Consider the following 15,627-nt stretch of genomic DNA (forward strand, 5'->3'; position numbering starts at 1 on the left):
GTTCTGAAGGCAACCCATGCTAACACGTACAATGGAGAAGCGTAAATTGGTCGTGGTGCAACATGCCGCCGATGGGCGTCGTTTTTCATTTGTCACAAATTGGTAACAATTTTCATATACTCCACTCTATGGTAGAACGGGACTAATATTACTATGAAATCGCCTTTTCCCCGTATGAGCTGGGTCCAACTGAGAAGGCAGGCGCATCAATGCCTTAAAAGCAATCTTAAACATTTCTAATTTTAACGTTTGAACTTTCCGGAGTGCTTGCCATCGATTTATTTCTCGTGCGAGCAAGTGGAAGCCGGCGGGTGAACAGTTCCATCTTCTTCCAATAGAAAACATTATCTCTCATCGTTCCCGATTCTTTTGTCGGAGCAATGTGGTTGCGCTCACACCAGCACTTCCACGAACTAGATCCAAAGTGGACACTGGACAAGACAAAATGATTTACATAGGCTTTTGTGGTCCGAGTGGACACTTGATATCATGCTGCGGTGTCAAGCCCTGAACATGTGTAAAATCTGTTCGTTTTTATGAGGTATTTAACTGCTTATGTGGTCCGAGTGGACACTTGATATCATGCTGCGGTGTCGAGCCCTAACATGTGTAAAATCTGTTCGTTTGCCTTACGGCAAAGTCAAAGAGCTGGGGGTACAGAACCTAGTAGTCGGTTCTTTGACTTTGCCATAAGGCAGCCAGTTCTGCAGCAGGATTTCACATGCTTTTACTCACTTCAGGCGCAGGTGGTTACTATATCAGCTTACCCGATAGTAGCCAGGGTCGAAGTTCTAACGTGATGTCTACCTCCACCACCGTGAAGCCCTCCAATTCCCCTTCTATCTTTATCTTCCCGTGGAGGTGAGAATAGGGGGTGACATTGCAGGGTCTCTTACCTCATAGCGGATCTTCCATCTATTTTTTCCCCATGAGACTTTTAAGGACTTGCTTAAGTCCTCTATTCGTTTGTTTTTATGAGGTATTTAACTGCTTATGAATGAGCTACAGAAATTGATTGTTTCTTGATGTCTCGATTGAGTAAATAGTATTTTCAATGTGATTGCTGCCTCTCAAAATTAAATGCAGTTGTTCAATATTTACAACATGTAAGATTATGTATTATATAGCTTTTATCTTTCAAGATAATTGTCTAAAAAGTCATAAACCTATCGTGCAACGACCAAATCAATCTTAAAATTTTCAAATTAGCCACTATAGTTCTAAACTTTTTAATAATTTGTCATTGTAATTTTTTTTTTTGGCCAATTTTGATGGAAATTGTTGACTTTCTTATATGACACGGTCAATGTTTTCGTGAACAATTTTTACAAGATTTTTTTAAAAAAATTCCTTCCTTTTTCCTATTTCTCTCCATCGATCGCCAAGGCATTAGCAATTATTGGCGAGGGCTTTGTCGCCCCCAACTGTGGGTGGTGGTGACCTCCGTTGACCATTGTCAACGCCCGACTACCAATAGAGGGAAATAGAGAAAAAAAAAAGGGAAAAAAAAGAAAAAAATTGGAAAATTTGAAAAAATCATAAAAATAATCAATATCAGTGCAAGTCGTACTACATAAGATGACTGACATCTACATTAACGATTTTTAGCCAAAATTTACCAAAAAACCTACATTGGAATATCGTCAAAGGTTTATTATTAAATTGGCAAAATAAAAAATGAAAAAATTAGACTGAATTGGCCACCATATAATATATTTAGGATTTTGTGGGTAATGTTCCTTTTGTTTTTCTTTGTGGGTATCTTCATAGGCTCATTATTAGTAACACTTAAGGTGGTCCAATGGGTGGGTTGAGTTAGATCTGAGTTGGATCGAAAATGATCTAGCTCAAATTGACCCATTTATACGTAATACAAATTTAGTGACTTATACTCGTTTCGACCGATTGTTTAAGCTAATAATGCAACTTAGAGAGGGGGGTGAATAGGTTATTTGGAAATTATGAAAAGCATTTGTTGAATATAACAAGCTAAACAAAAACAAATTGTAGATCAATATGCATGTGCTATTGATGAACAAATGTCCATAGTAATGAATAATGCTAATAGTGAAAAGATAGGAGATATTACAAGTAGGAATAGATGGATAAATACCAGGTGCCAACACTTGGAAATCAACTAATGCTAATAATGACAATTACATGCGGTACCATCAGCATAGATGATAATGAGCAAGTAAAAGATAACACATGGAGATTTCTAGCGGTTCAGCTTATAATTAATCTTACATCCACTCTCTATGACTAATAGCCACAATAAGACTTGAATCCACTAGTAGTCTTAAAAGGAAGTTACTATTAGCAAGTGTTGCTCCTATTGATCGATGATCATATTATCGGGATACAATCATTGCTCTTATATTTTTCTTTAATTTAATAAATACTTAATAAATATAAAATATCCAAAAAAGTTAATATTAAAAATTCATGGGATTTCTAATTTTAATTGTGCTCAATTCATCGTTGTTTTCGCGACAAGAATAGCACAAAATCAACACATGATAAGATTCTCAAAAATTAAAGATAGATTGTGAATACATAATACATAAAACAAATACACTTACTAGTAAAGGAATGGAATTTGATATTCCAAGGCTATGCTTGGTATGGCGATCCAAATTTACGTGCACTTCCCCTCTTGTTGGACGCTCTTGAAGGCAACGATGCCTTTTGTGTGGCAATAAATTACTAGCTCAGCGAACAGATCTTAGTGAAATCTCTTGACATTGTTTGCGTATTAGACAGTTTATAAAGTGGAAATTTTTTCATATGTCTCTTGTTTTTTATTGGTTACCCTATTCGGGTGCATTGTGATTTAGTCCGATTCCACTCCAAAATCTAGAACTAGGCTGAACAATGCCAATTTCAAATATTTGGAACCAAAAAACTGGCCGATTCGAAATTGTGGCATTGCTCACCCCTAGTATTTATTGGAAATTGTGAACTTGGATGGTCTACTGAAAGAGTACGACATATAACTTTGTTATATTCAATGTACTGATGTCACCCTCTCCCCTTCCTGTTTACGTTTTTTTGCTTTTCTCTAAGTTGAAACGAAATCCTCACAACTCAGGACAAGAACGATAGTCACTACAATTCATTCTCCAATGGAAAATTTGTCTAAAAAGTCATAAATTTATTACACTTTTAGCAGTTTAGTCCTAAACCTTTTTTTTTTTTTTAAAATTTTACTAATTAAATCTTCAACATTTTCACGTTTTGGCAATTGATTTCATTCGGCCAATTTTGACAGAAAATCGCTAACATGGATGCTAGTCGACGCTACATGGCTTGATCGGTACTAGCGTTGACAATTATTAATAATTTTTTTAATTTTTTTCTAATTATTTATTTTATTTTTTTATTTTTCCTTTTCTCTCTATTTTTTTTTTCCTTCCGTTCTTTCTTTAGCTAGTTGTTAGGCCTTAGCGATTAGCCAAAGGAGAGGGCTAGTGAGATCCGTTGATCACCGGGAAGGCAAGCCTTGCCACCTTTGCCCCCGACAAGCTCAATCTTACTTGGCGGGCGGTGAGGCCAACCTTGTCTAGTGACGGCGAGATCAAGCCTCACTAGGGAGGGCAAGGTTCGCTTGAGGCTAGCATCTGGCTAGCAAAAGAAGGAAGGATGAAAAAAATCAGAAAAAAAAAAAAAAAAAAAAATAAATTAAATTAAAACACTATTAAAAATTGTTCACGTTAGCATTGACTATGCTACGTAGGACGGCCAGTGTCCATAGTGATTTCTGGGTAAAATTGGCCGAGTGGATTTAATTGACAAAATATGAAAAAATTTAAGACTTAATTGGTAAAATTGTAAAGTTTAAAACTAAATTGGCAAAAGTGTAATAGAATTAGGTTTGTTTGGATGAATTTCCCATTCTCTAGCTAGCTGACATGAATCTTGTTTTTTTAAAGAATCGAACAATTAGATATTTGAAGTCAGCACCGAATTGTATTCAGAATCATGCGATGCTCCTTGGGATTATTTTGATGTGTCTTAGTTTAACAAGATCTTCAATGAATATTCTATGCACTCGAACAGTATCGTGCATGCCCTCATAGTTGTTGATTTTGTGGAATTTGTGTTGCTTTGATGCAAATGGTTCTATTCTCTTTGCAATCATGTCTAACACTAGTAGCATCGACAATTTGATACTTTACTTTTTCTCAAGAGAGACAAACTTCTTTTTTTTTCCTGTCGTTTATGTAGTTCCTCAAGGTAATAATTATTTGACTGAGCGCACACTTTGTCTAGGAGCAAGAATTTGAACAAATAGTTTCCTAGCCAAATAGTGAAAATATTCTTCCATGAACACAAAGAGTAGTATGGTTGTAAGGGAAACAGGATGGTCTTGTCATGAACAAATAGTTTCCTAGCCAAATGTTTGATTCCTTCCATCCCTTTCCTCCTCTTAGAGTAGGGAGTGCGCAAAAGAGGAACTTATCACTAAGCATTTGTTTTGTATAAGTAAAAACTAATAGGGTAAAAGCCACAAAAAACTCTAAACTATACTCATTGTGACAAATTTACCTTAAACTTTTTTTTTTGTGGCATAGAAAAACCTAAACTTATACATGGGTGACACATTTACCTTTTGTTAAAAATCTATTAATGAAAATCATTAAAAATCTGTCTGCATGGACACCATAAAGCAAATAATGCTGACATGGTGCCCACCTAGCTTAAGTAAAATAAAGATGCTGATTTGGCTAAACAATCATCTAACAAAGCCTTAATAGAGAATATATATTGAATACAGGTACAAGTTTGGTGTTTTTAATATCACAAGAAAAATTTTAGGGTAAATTTGTCACGGTGAGCGCAATTTGGAGTTTTTGATGTCAAACAAAGAATTTCATGGTAAATATGTCACAGTGAGCATTATTTATAGTTTTTTTAGGCTTTTTCTCAAATTAATATGAAGCTTGTTGATATGTATCATAAGAGTGCCTTATACCCTCTTAGTGTAATTTTATAAAGTTTGTGAATGAGAAACTGAAGTGCTTCCATTTGCTGTTGAATTACCTGTTTGCAGGAGGTGGATCAGCACTGTCCATTATATGTTTTTCCAATGTCTGCTCTGGAAAAGTTACTGAGCTCTGGTGTGGCACAAAAGGCATGTTCAATCTACCTCTGTAATTAAACCCAAAAAAATAAAAATAAAAATAAAAATAAAAATCTACCTCTGTAAAAAATTGGAAGTAGTTCTTACTAATATTACAGGAGATGCAAAGGGAATCACGATTCTTAAATCCTGTCCTACCATGATGCCCTTGGGATGGCCCTCACGACTTGAATCTAGTTTAATTCAAGATGATCATATAAGAGAGAGAAGTTTTCTCATATGCAAAGTACAAAATCAATTGGTTAATGTTTGTGTTTATCTTAAGTAAATTATAAACCTCTAGAGTTGTATTATTGGGACTAAATAAGTTGCTCCATTTTAATAGATGCAATCTGCAAAATGGTACGCATTATGGTGTGTTCAAAAAGTTGTTGGAAGAAATGTGATTATTGCCCAAATTGAATAGAACAAGCTGAATTGAGAATCTATATTCTAACGACAGTAGTAAGGATTCTCTGCGTGGAAATTTGTTAATGCAAGTTTTGGAGGTGTTACTGATTAACTATATAGGTATGTGCTATGTCTTGATTATTGTACTTAATATAGGGAATTTTCTCGGCGGAGATCTCTTGTTCATGATGATACCAAAATTCAGAGGCTTGTGAGAAGTCTAACTAGAGAGTTTTCGAGGAGGGAATAGGTTTGGAGGATGGGAAAGAACATATAATATTGTCCTTTCTTCTCATGGTGATTCTTTGGATCGTTGGCAAAAGCAGCCTGGCCTAAACACTATCACGGGTAAGTTTTTTTACCATCTGCTTCTACTTTGAGTGTTCCAAGTATACACTCAATGTGTTTTCTTATCCACGGATTATATTGGATTTGGTCTACTATCAATACTGTGCTGTCATAATTTTCCGATGTTGCCTATCTTCTCTATAAGTCACTTATATGAGTATTGAGTTGAAATAGTTTATTATCATAAAAGAGCTGTCTCTTAGTTAAGAGAGTACATGACTCTTGGTTATGATTAGAGGTGACTCTTAGTCCTAAAAAGAGGTTATCGGTGGTTATGAAATGAGGTTGTTCTTGATATGAAGAATGGTGATAACTGGGGATAAGGTACCTATTTTCAAGAGATGTATTGATTCGTTGTCTGTGAATAGAGACCAATTAATATATTATTTATTATAACCATAACTGTTCATAATTGCTTTTTTTTTGGAACTCTATATTCTTCTCTTTTCACATACGCAACGTCAACATATTCAAGGTGAAATTCCAAGAGGGAAACTAAGTAATTGTTGAACTCGTTTATTTGCTTTTGGAGGTATATTTGTTCTAAACCCGATAGCAACAATAGTGGAGGCAAATAATACAATAAAGACAATGATTGTCTACACACATCAAAGCATCAATGATCTATTATTACTTCTCTCTCTTCAGCAATCAAGTTTCCCCAACAATCTTAAGGTATTATAGTCATAAACTTGGAGACATCAGCTGCATCGAGTGCATCGAATTGCGAATCGATCCTTATGATGAAACACAATTTCATCCGTTGAATGACAATATGATTCTTTTTTCATTTGAATTATGTATCTTCCACATCTTGAACCCCAACTTGCCCATTATCCCTAATACAAAGAATGATGATTCTGATAAAATCAAAGATGTAAGGAAAAGGCGTGAGGATGATGAAAAGAGGTGTTGATTAAGGATTCTCAATGCTTTATCAAATCGTCTATATGAAACTTTCCAATATTATACAAATCCCAAAGACATTTGGAATGTCTTGAAGAGCCAATACAATACTGACAAATAAGGTAACAATAGATTTACTGCTCTGAAATATTTTGAATTTACCATGAGTAATGAAAATTTGTCTTTAAGCAAGTTGAGGAACTTCAAATATATGTTCCCAAACTCAAAGACCTTATGATTGAAGTTTCCAAATCTCTTCAAGTTGTTGCAATTATATCAAAATTGCTTTCTCCTTGGAATGATTATCGAAAGAAACTTCTCCATACAACCAAGAACCTAATTGTAGATAATTTGATAAAACACATTCGAATTGAGGAAGGTTATCAAGAATGTGAGGCTAATTACATGAAAGAAGTTGCAAATAAGGTACATTTTGTTGAGAATGACAACATAAGTAGAGACAAAGAAAATAAGAGGGAAACAAGAGGAAGTTTATTGACACCAACAACATCAACAAGCCTAGCAATAATAACAACTTCAAGAGGGACAAGTCTTATTTTTATTGTGGTAAAAAAGACCACTAATAGAAGGAGTGTCGCTATCAGAAAAAGAAAAAGGTTGACACAATAGCAAATATTGTAGAGCAGCACGCCAATGAGTTAGTTACTATGGTCTCGAATTGCAAATTGGGATGATACTAAATTAAACATGGCAACTATGAATGATTCAACTGGGTATGTGTGCAATTGGTAATTGAGGCTAGGATTCGTACTTAGGTTGAGATTTGTGTTTATATGAACTATATGAATGTTTGAGGATGATATTTGGTGGTTTGGTGAGGTTTGTTGCTGAAACTATGGCTCAATTAGGGGTGTGCAAAATACCCGGGAATCGCCCGGACCGTCCGGAACCGGACCGGAACTGCCTGGAACCGGCGGTTCTTGAGGGAACCAGTCTGATTCCCGGTTCCAATTTTTCGGAACCGGAGGGTACCGGTTCGGTTCCCGGTTCCATGGGCGGATCCGCCCACCCAGACTGGACTGGAACCTTTTTAATATTAAAAAAAAAAATTACTAAAAGAAACCCTAGATTAGATCTCATCTCCTCACTCCTTTCATCTTCGGTTCTCTCTCTCTCTTTGTCTCTTCCTCGGTTCCTCCTAATCCTATCGCCATTTCAATTCCTCCCCAAGCGTCGACACCGTCCGCCGCTCCTCCACCGTTGCTATTCGCCCCCTCACGTCAGCCGCCACCCGCCACAGCCGCGGAAAATTGTTTTGCAAACCGTTCTATATTGAAAACCCGACCAAAGACCTCCTTCCCTCCTTCCCAACTCATAGACCCGACCGTTCTATGTTAAAAACCAAAATTGTTTCGCGTCAAGATCGGTTCCATAGATCCATCCGGAAATCGGACCGAACCGGTGGTCCGGTTCCCGGGTGTATCCATGCAACAAACGGGTGGATCCCAGTTCCAATTTTTCGGAATCAGTCCTTAGCGGGCGGTTCCCGGTTCTAGGTTGGGAACCGCCCGCCCGGACCATGCACACCCCTAGGCTCAATGATGCTTTGATGAAGTAAAATTGGGAGTATACTCAAAGTTGAGGTTTTTAAGGTGTTAGAAAGTGAGCTGTCATAATCTTTTCCATAGTTATTTATAGATGTAGTGTCTGTCTTTTCGAGACTAAGGATTCAATCTCATGATTTTGCCGCCCTAGTTTCAAAAGGCAATCACATCTTTCCTTTCCACATCAAAAAGCCATCTACTCTAACGCGGGTAAAGCACGAGGTGACGCTTCTTCCTTGATGTGCCCCATAATCATATATATATAATCAATTTAAACTAACAACTTAGGTAGACAATTCCTTCTTTTCAAAAGTTAATCCATCCGAAAACGGACCAATAGGGATGTGTGTATGGGCAAGTGATTCCAGAAATAGAGGAATATTTTGGTTTAGTGTATGGAAATGGTATGTATTGGGAATGGTTCTTGATGGATGAAATCCAAATGGAAGATAAAATGCGATCACCACCAAGGTTTAAAAGACGATCCACCAACCAAGGATGAAGATCATTATCGACAAAGTTCACCATCAAGGCTTAAAGGACAAGCCACCTACTAAGGATATAAGATTTCAAGATACGAAAAGCTCACCATCAAGACCTAAAGGGAAAATTTCAGCTTTGACCAACAAATAACCATCTCAAGAATTCTTCAAATATCCAGGGAAATAGACCAGAATAGCCTCTTGTCAGTATGTTGTTGATTAATTTTGAAATTGACAACTAATATGGTAAATCAACAACTTCCTAATCGGTTTCATGATCAATAGTCTTCTCCGTGGATAATTTCATTTTGGACCCATCAACTCACATTATGCCCAAATTCTACCTTGACTTGAATCATCATCGATGCTCCCGAGTTTTTCGATGGAGCTAAGTCAGATGTTCTTGCATCAAATAGTATAGGATAATTATATTACTTACTACTCTCTTTCGAGAGATACATTAGTCCTCTAAAAGTGCATGGCCGTAATTAAACGAAACAACCAAAGAGCTAGAAAACATTCAAAATGGCAGCAATACTATGCGAGTTAAAAATGAGGGGGAGTATCAGATTTGAACGCTTGACATGTTCTATATTATTATGTTATAGAAGTGGTTCTTTCAAAAGTTTAAGTTGTCGACAAGCTGGCCAACAATGCATGTGTGTCATATTTCGTAACGGATAATAGATATCAATCGAGATAAGTGCCAAATTAAATCTTAATTTTTTGGCCTTTTATTAATTGAATCCCTAGAATTCAATTGCCGTTAGCGTCGTAGTTGCCAGCCATCGAGTCCTTAACTCTACAATTTGATCAATCAAGTTCTTGAAGTCCTAAGTAAGTGCCTCTCTTTTCTCAAACTATGACGAATGCGATTCCCCTCGTTCTCCCCTCCTTTACCCTTGACATCATGCAACAGTGGCTCACTTTCTCAACAAAAAGACACAGTTTCTTAAAGGAATGAAATTTAGGGATTTTGTTGTTGCTAATTGCTATTTTAGGTTTTGCTTAATTGGGGATTTGAAGGTTTGCTTTGGGGGTTTTGTAGGAAAAATCTCAAACACCGTCTTTTCTAGGCTAAGACAGTTGTGCCATTTACCATGTACATGCGCACGGTGGCAGAAAAGCCTCATAGGAATCTTTTCGAGCATCGAAAAGCCACTTATGGCAATTATAGGATTTGATTGTATATATATATATATTTTTTTTTGGTGCAAATATTAAGAATTTAATGGACCTAATTGAAAATTCAAGAACCAAGTGACCAACAGACGTAATACTAAATACTAATCAACCTAATTGAAACGTTAAGAACTCAATTGATCTACGGCAAACACGTTACAAAAGGCAGTTCCGCAGTTATCCCTCGATTCATCCATCCATTTCCCTTTCCATTTTTGATAAGCGGGCCGGCTCTAATTTTGGGAAATTTACGTGAACGAGAGAAATGCTGCTTCCGATGGGTTGGACAAGAACATCCCATCTTTGCGGCGGTCGAGGCCAATTTAAACAGCTTTTTGGTCCCAGTCCCATGGCTTTTGAAAATTCTCGCACGACTATTGGGATCATCAGCCCTTGAACGATTAATTAATATCGACCCAATTAGATTTAAGGGAACCATGTGAGCCGAGTGAGATTTGCAAAGCATTGATGCGGAAATGCTCCATGAGCTACGGATCAATTGGCCCGAGGAAACATGAGGGGGAGTTTAAGAGACGTTAATACATTATTACCTTTTTTGGAAGAAAATTTACCCAATCAATTCTAAACTTATTAGTCAATTCAATCCTAACCTTCTCAATTTTCTTAAATCTTTGTACGAAATTCTAATGTAGTCATTTCGGTCAATTTTGCTGAAAATCATTGACACATTGATGTGTCACATAGGATGGCTAATGAAAACTCAATTGCTACATAGTGATTTTCAACGAAAATTGATAGAAAGATTTACATTAGAATTTTATATAAATATTTAAGACTAAATTGAAAATTTAGGACTGAATTAGCATATATACAATAGCATACGTAGTTTGGACTAATTAGTATACATAGTGATTTCAAGCGAAAGTTGACCCAAAGATTTACATTGAAATTTCATATAATGGTTTAAGACTAAATTGATAAAATTAGAAAATTCAAAACTAAATTAGTAACGATATAATAAGTTTAAAATTGAGTAACATTCCCCCATTTGGAGCACCAAAACCAGTGCCCCATGCCGCCCCCAAAACCCCCAAAAAAAAAAAATGAACACGACATCCGAACGACTTTTACATGAGCTGTTTGTTTTATTAAAACGAGAACGTGTTTGAATTGGGTTTTACTTTTTGCTTAGTTTGTATCTTATGACTCATGATATAAACATAGGCACATACATCGATATACGGATGTTCATATTTTCAAAAATATGTGAATAATATTTTATATTTTGACTTGAAAATTAAACAAAAGAAGTACATTTGGCTTAGTTCAATTATTAACAAACGCGAGTCTCACCTTCTCTCGTTTTATGCGAGTTTCTCTCTACCCTCTGGTAGTGCTGTTTTTCCCCAAAACCCTAGAGTTGATCACGACAATCACTCTCGCTTTTCTCTGTTCCTTCCCATACAATGATGTTTCAAAAGGAAAACCCAAAAAAATTTCTCATTCGATCTAGATTACACTGAGAGCAGTGGCCTCCTCTTCACTCGAGAGAACAATTGTGTTGGTCGAGGCTGGGTCAGATGGAATCCACGCTCTTGGGGCTTGATTAAGGTAGGAGTTCATCCTCATCGTCTAATGGAGAGAAGAAATGTCGACTGGGATATATGCAGCATTTGTTGTTGGAGTGATTTGATTCTGAGACTTGACGAGGAAACCTGATGCACGTAGTCATGAGTATATGCCAGTCAGATGTTTGATAAAAGAACCAGAAGACTTTGAGAAGAAGACGGAAGTAATGAAAATTTATCTTGCCCCCAACAGTATGTGTTCATGCCGGAGTCTTTCCCTGCTCTTATAACCAGTCTTTTCTTTTATTAATCTAGTCAAATAGTATGGATAGTAAAGAAGAAAACGAGTTGCGGGTGGCAGCATTATGTAAACGACTCGGACATCTATGGTCTGAGGAAGATGTGGTTGAAGTAAGCCCAGAGATATCAGCACAAAAAAGAGATGAATGCAACAGAACAATTATGGGCAAACTATATTCTAGACCCAACGTCAATTTTCCTGCATTTTTCACTACTATGAAGAAAGCCTGGAAGACAGAAGCAGTAACGTGTGCACAAAAAGGACCAGGTCTCTTTACCTTCGTCTTTCAATCGAGGAGGAAAAGGAGAGAATTATGCAATCTGCACCATGGTCCTACTCGAGTAATTTGCTCGTCCTTAAACAAAGGTGAGCCTGACATTCCAGAACATTGTTATGATTTTTCCAGAGCTGCTTTTTGGGTAAGACTTGTAGGTATACCCCCTGGTTGGAGGATCGAACCAGTTTACCATGATCTGGGAAATAAATTGGGGCAAGTAAAGGATATCCAGCTAGAATCTATGGGCACTATGCAGCAAAAAAGAGGAAGAGTAAGAGTAGAAATTGACTTATCTACTCCTCTGAAAGCAGGAGCCATTTTGGATATCGGAAATAAATGGTTGTGGGTCGAATTTAAATACGAGCGGTTACCTCATTACTGCTACTCTTGTGGAAGAATTGGCCACTATGCCCAAGATTGTCTAGAAATTCCTTACTCGGAATCACCTTGGGCAGTTGATAAAATTGGCTCCTATGGACCCCGGCTGAAAGCAGAAGTAAGTGATCATAGTCCTTATTGGGAGGCTTTTATGGAAACATTGATGAAGAACTTATAATAGAAGAAACTATACCAGTATCATCTCAGCTAGGGAGCGAGGATATAATAGCACTAGAGAAAGGCCAGAGAAATGAGACTAGAAGCTTGCAGCAATAAGCGAGTAGAAAATTCCAAGGAGCAGGAGATTATGGAAGTCCCTATTTCAAATCAGCAGGTAATCAAAGATCATGGTAAACAGGTCATGTGTTCAGATGTTCCCATACAGACTTCTTTGAAAATAGGAAAAAGTAGTAAGAAGCACATGAAGGTGCAGAAAGCAAAAAAGCAGAAATGCTTACCTGCACCATCTCCAATTCTCATAGATGACTCGAGTATGATGGAGACTCCAGTGAAGTTGCTTGCAGAAGGAATAGATTGGGCTCTGGTGGCTAGCCCTAATAAGCCACCACAGACGACATGAAAATTATCAGTTGGAATTGTCAGGGGCTGGGCAACCCCCTGACAATCCGGGAACTACTGAGCTTTGAATGCTCTCGAAAGGCCCAAGTATAGTTTTCTTATGGAAACTAAAAACAAAGCAACGATGGTGGAAAATATTTGCAGAAAACTTCAGTTTCAGCACCTATTCCTAGAAAATCCTATAGGCATATCGGGGGACTGGCGTTGATGTGGAATGGGAAATAACACCGAAAGTGCAACACGGCTCCAAACAGTTCATTGATGTACATTGCACCGATTCGGCCAGAAAACAAGCTATGCAGATCACTTTTATTCATGCTTCAACAAATTTTGAAGAGAGGCAGAAACTATGGCAACAATTGCAAACAATGAAACCTCACGAAAGCTCAATTCCATGGATATGCATGGGGATTTTAATGAGATTCTATATGTATGGGAGAAGGTAGGGAAAAGAGAGGCAGATAACAAAAAGACTTGCAGCTTTTAGAGATATGCTCAATGAGATGTCTTTGATGGATATGGATAGCCAAGGATGTGCATACACATGGGCTAACAATCGAGAAGGGGGGGATTTGGTTAAAAAACGATTGGACAGGGTGTTATGTACTTTGGAATGGCGAATTACCTTTCATGATGCGGAAGTCCATGCCCTTCCAGCAATAGGTTTGGACCACAGTCCTCTTGTCCTTAAGCTATACCCTGAATGCAAGAAAAGAAGAAGAGAATTCAAAATGGAGGCTTTCTGGCTTGAACATGAAGAATATCCACGGAGTTATTCATAACACGGAGCCATGAACTTATTCCCAGGCCACATTTTCAGAAAAACTCCAAGCGACCTCAAAAGAACTCATACAGTGGAGCAAGGAGAAGTTTGCTTATGCACCCAGCAGGATAAAGGAGCTCACTCAAACATTAACAGCCATAACAAATCGGTCACAAGAACATACAAGCAGAAAGGAAGTACAAAGCATTATACACCAGCTAGACATGCGAGGAAGCGGGAGGAACAAAAGTGTGGGGATTGAGATCACGAATTAAATGGTTACAATGGGGAGATAAAAATACAAAATTTTTCATGCCACAACAGTTCAACGGAGACACGAAATCACATTACAATGCTTTGGAAGATAATCGATGGTGTCGGGATCCAGGAGCTATTAGAAACCATATTCAAACTTTTTACAGCAACTTATACAGAACAGCAGGGCAAAGAAATTATCAGCCAATACTAAATCAATGCCTATCCCCTATTAATGACAGTATCAATGCATCATTAGTGGCAAAACCTACAATGGAGGAAGTGCGAGAAGCAGTTTTTCAAATGGGAGCATTGAAAGCGCCGGTACGATGGTTTCAATGGGCTTTTCTATCAAAATGCTTGGGATATTATACAGACTGACCTGTTCCAGCTTGTACAGAATTTCTTCAGTACAGGTATTATGGACCCTCATTTGAATCAGACTTATATAACCTTGATCCCCAAAGTGAAAAATCCTGAGATAATCAGTCAGTATAGGCCCATCAGCTTATGCAATTTCAGTTATAAAATTATCTCAAAGCTATTAGCAAACAGATTGAAAAAGTGGCTACCAGAGATAATCGAACCAGAACCGAGTGCATTCGTTCAGGGGAGACAGATACAAGACAACATCATAATTGTACAGGAAGTGTTACATCAACTGCGCATTACAAAAAGAAAGAAAAAACATCAGGCAGTACTCAAATTAGATATGCGAAAGCATATGACAGAATAGAATGGGACTTTGTTCGGGATTGCATGCTGAAAATGGGATTTTCGAGAAATGGGTTACTCTAATCATGCAATGCATAACAACAGTGACATTCAGTGTCAAGATCAATGGCGAACCAACCCCTTTTTTCAGTCCATCCACAGGCAAGGAGATCCTTTGTCTCCTTATCTATTTATCATTATCACAAATGTGCTAACATGGCTGATGCAAAAGGCGATTGCGGATGGCAGCATCAAAGGTATACAGCTTAATAGATCTGTCCTAAGTTATCTCACCTTCTGTTTTGCGGATGATGTCATTTTTTCTGGATGCTACTCTAATGGAATGTCGAATTTGACTCTCACACTAAACTAGTACTGTTATGCAACGGGGCAAGCGGTAAATTTAAACAAGTCAGGAGTTTATTTCAGTAAGAATTGTCCCTTACCACTTAAAAGGAACATGGCACATGAGTTGAGAGTACTGTTTTTGAAAAGACGGAGGCAAATACTTAGGCCTCCCTACAGAATGGGGACAATCCAGAAAAGAAGTTTTCGCATGGATATTAACAAGGGTCAACGCAAAGCTGGAGGGTTGGAAGGAAAAGTTACTTACTAAAGCCGGAAAGGAAATCTTGATTAAGAGTGTGGTGCAGGCCATCCCTACATACGCCATGTCGATCTTTAAATTGCCAGTGTCGATCTGCAAAGCAATTGAAAGGCGAATAGCTTCATGCAGTGGCGTAAAAGGGGATAACACGAAGGGCATACACAGGAGGAACGGGAAGTTCTGAAAAACAGAAAAGATGAAGGAGGGA

At 37.6% G+C, this 15,627-nt stretch overlaps 1 long non-coding RNA gene across 1 annotated transcript; it reads right to left on the reverse strand.

Moving 5' to 3' along the window:
* Positions 1–12,747: 12,747 nt before the first annotated feature.
* Positions 12,748–15,295, reverse strand: LOC120288676. The gene is made up of 6 exons (XR_005546777.1): positions 15,259–15,295; positions 14,671–14,759; positions 14,481–14,574; positions 13,706–13,779; positions 12,960–13,055; positions 12,748–12,818 (listed from the first exon to the last, which is right to left on the reverse strand). It is a non-coding gene; the product is annotated as an uncharacterized LOC120288676 (long non-coding RNA).
* Positions 15,296–15,627: the final 332 nt, after the last annotated feature.

This window comes from Eucalyptus grandis, chromosome 1, assembly GCF_016545825.1.
Source record: "Eucalyptus grandis isolate ANBG69807.140 chromosome 1, ASM1654582v1, whole genome shotgun sequence".
Lineage (NCBI taxonomy): Eukaryota > Viridiplantae > Streptophyta > Magnoliopsida > Myrtales > Myrtaceae > Eucalyptus > Eucalyptus grandis.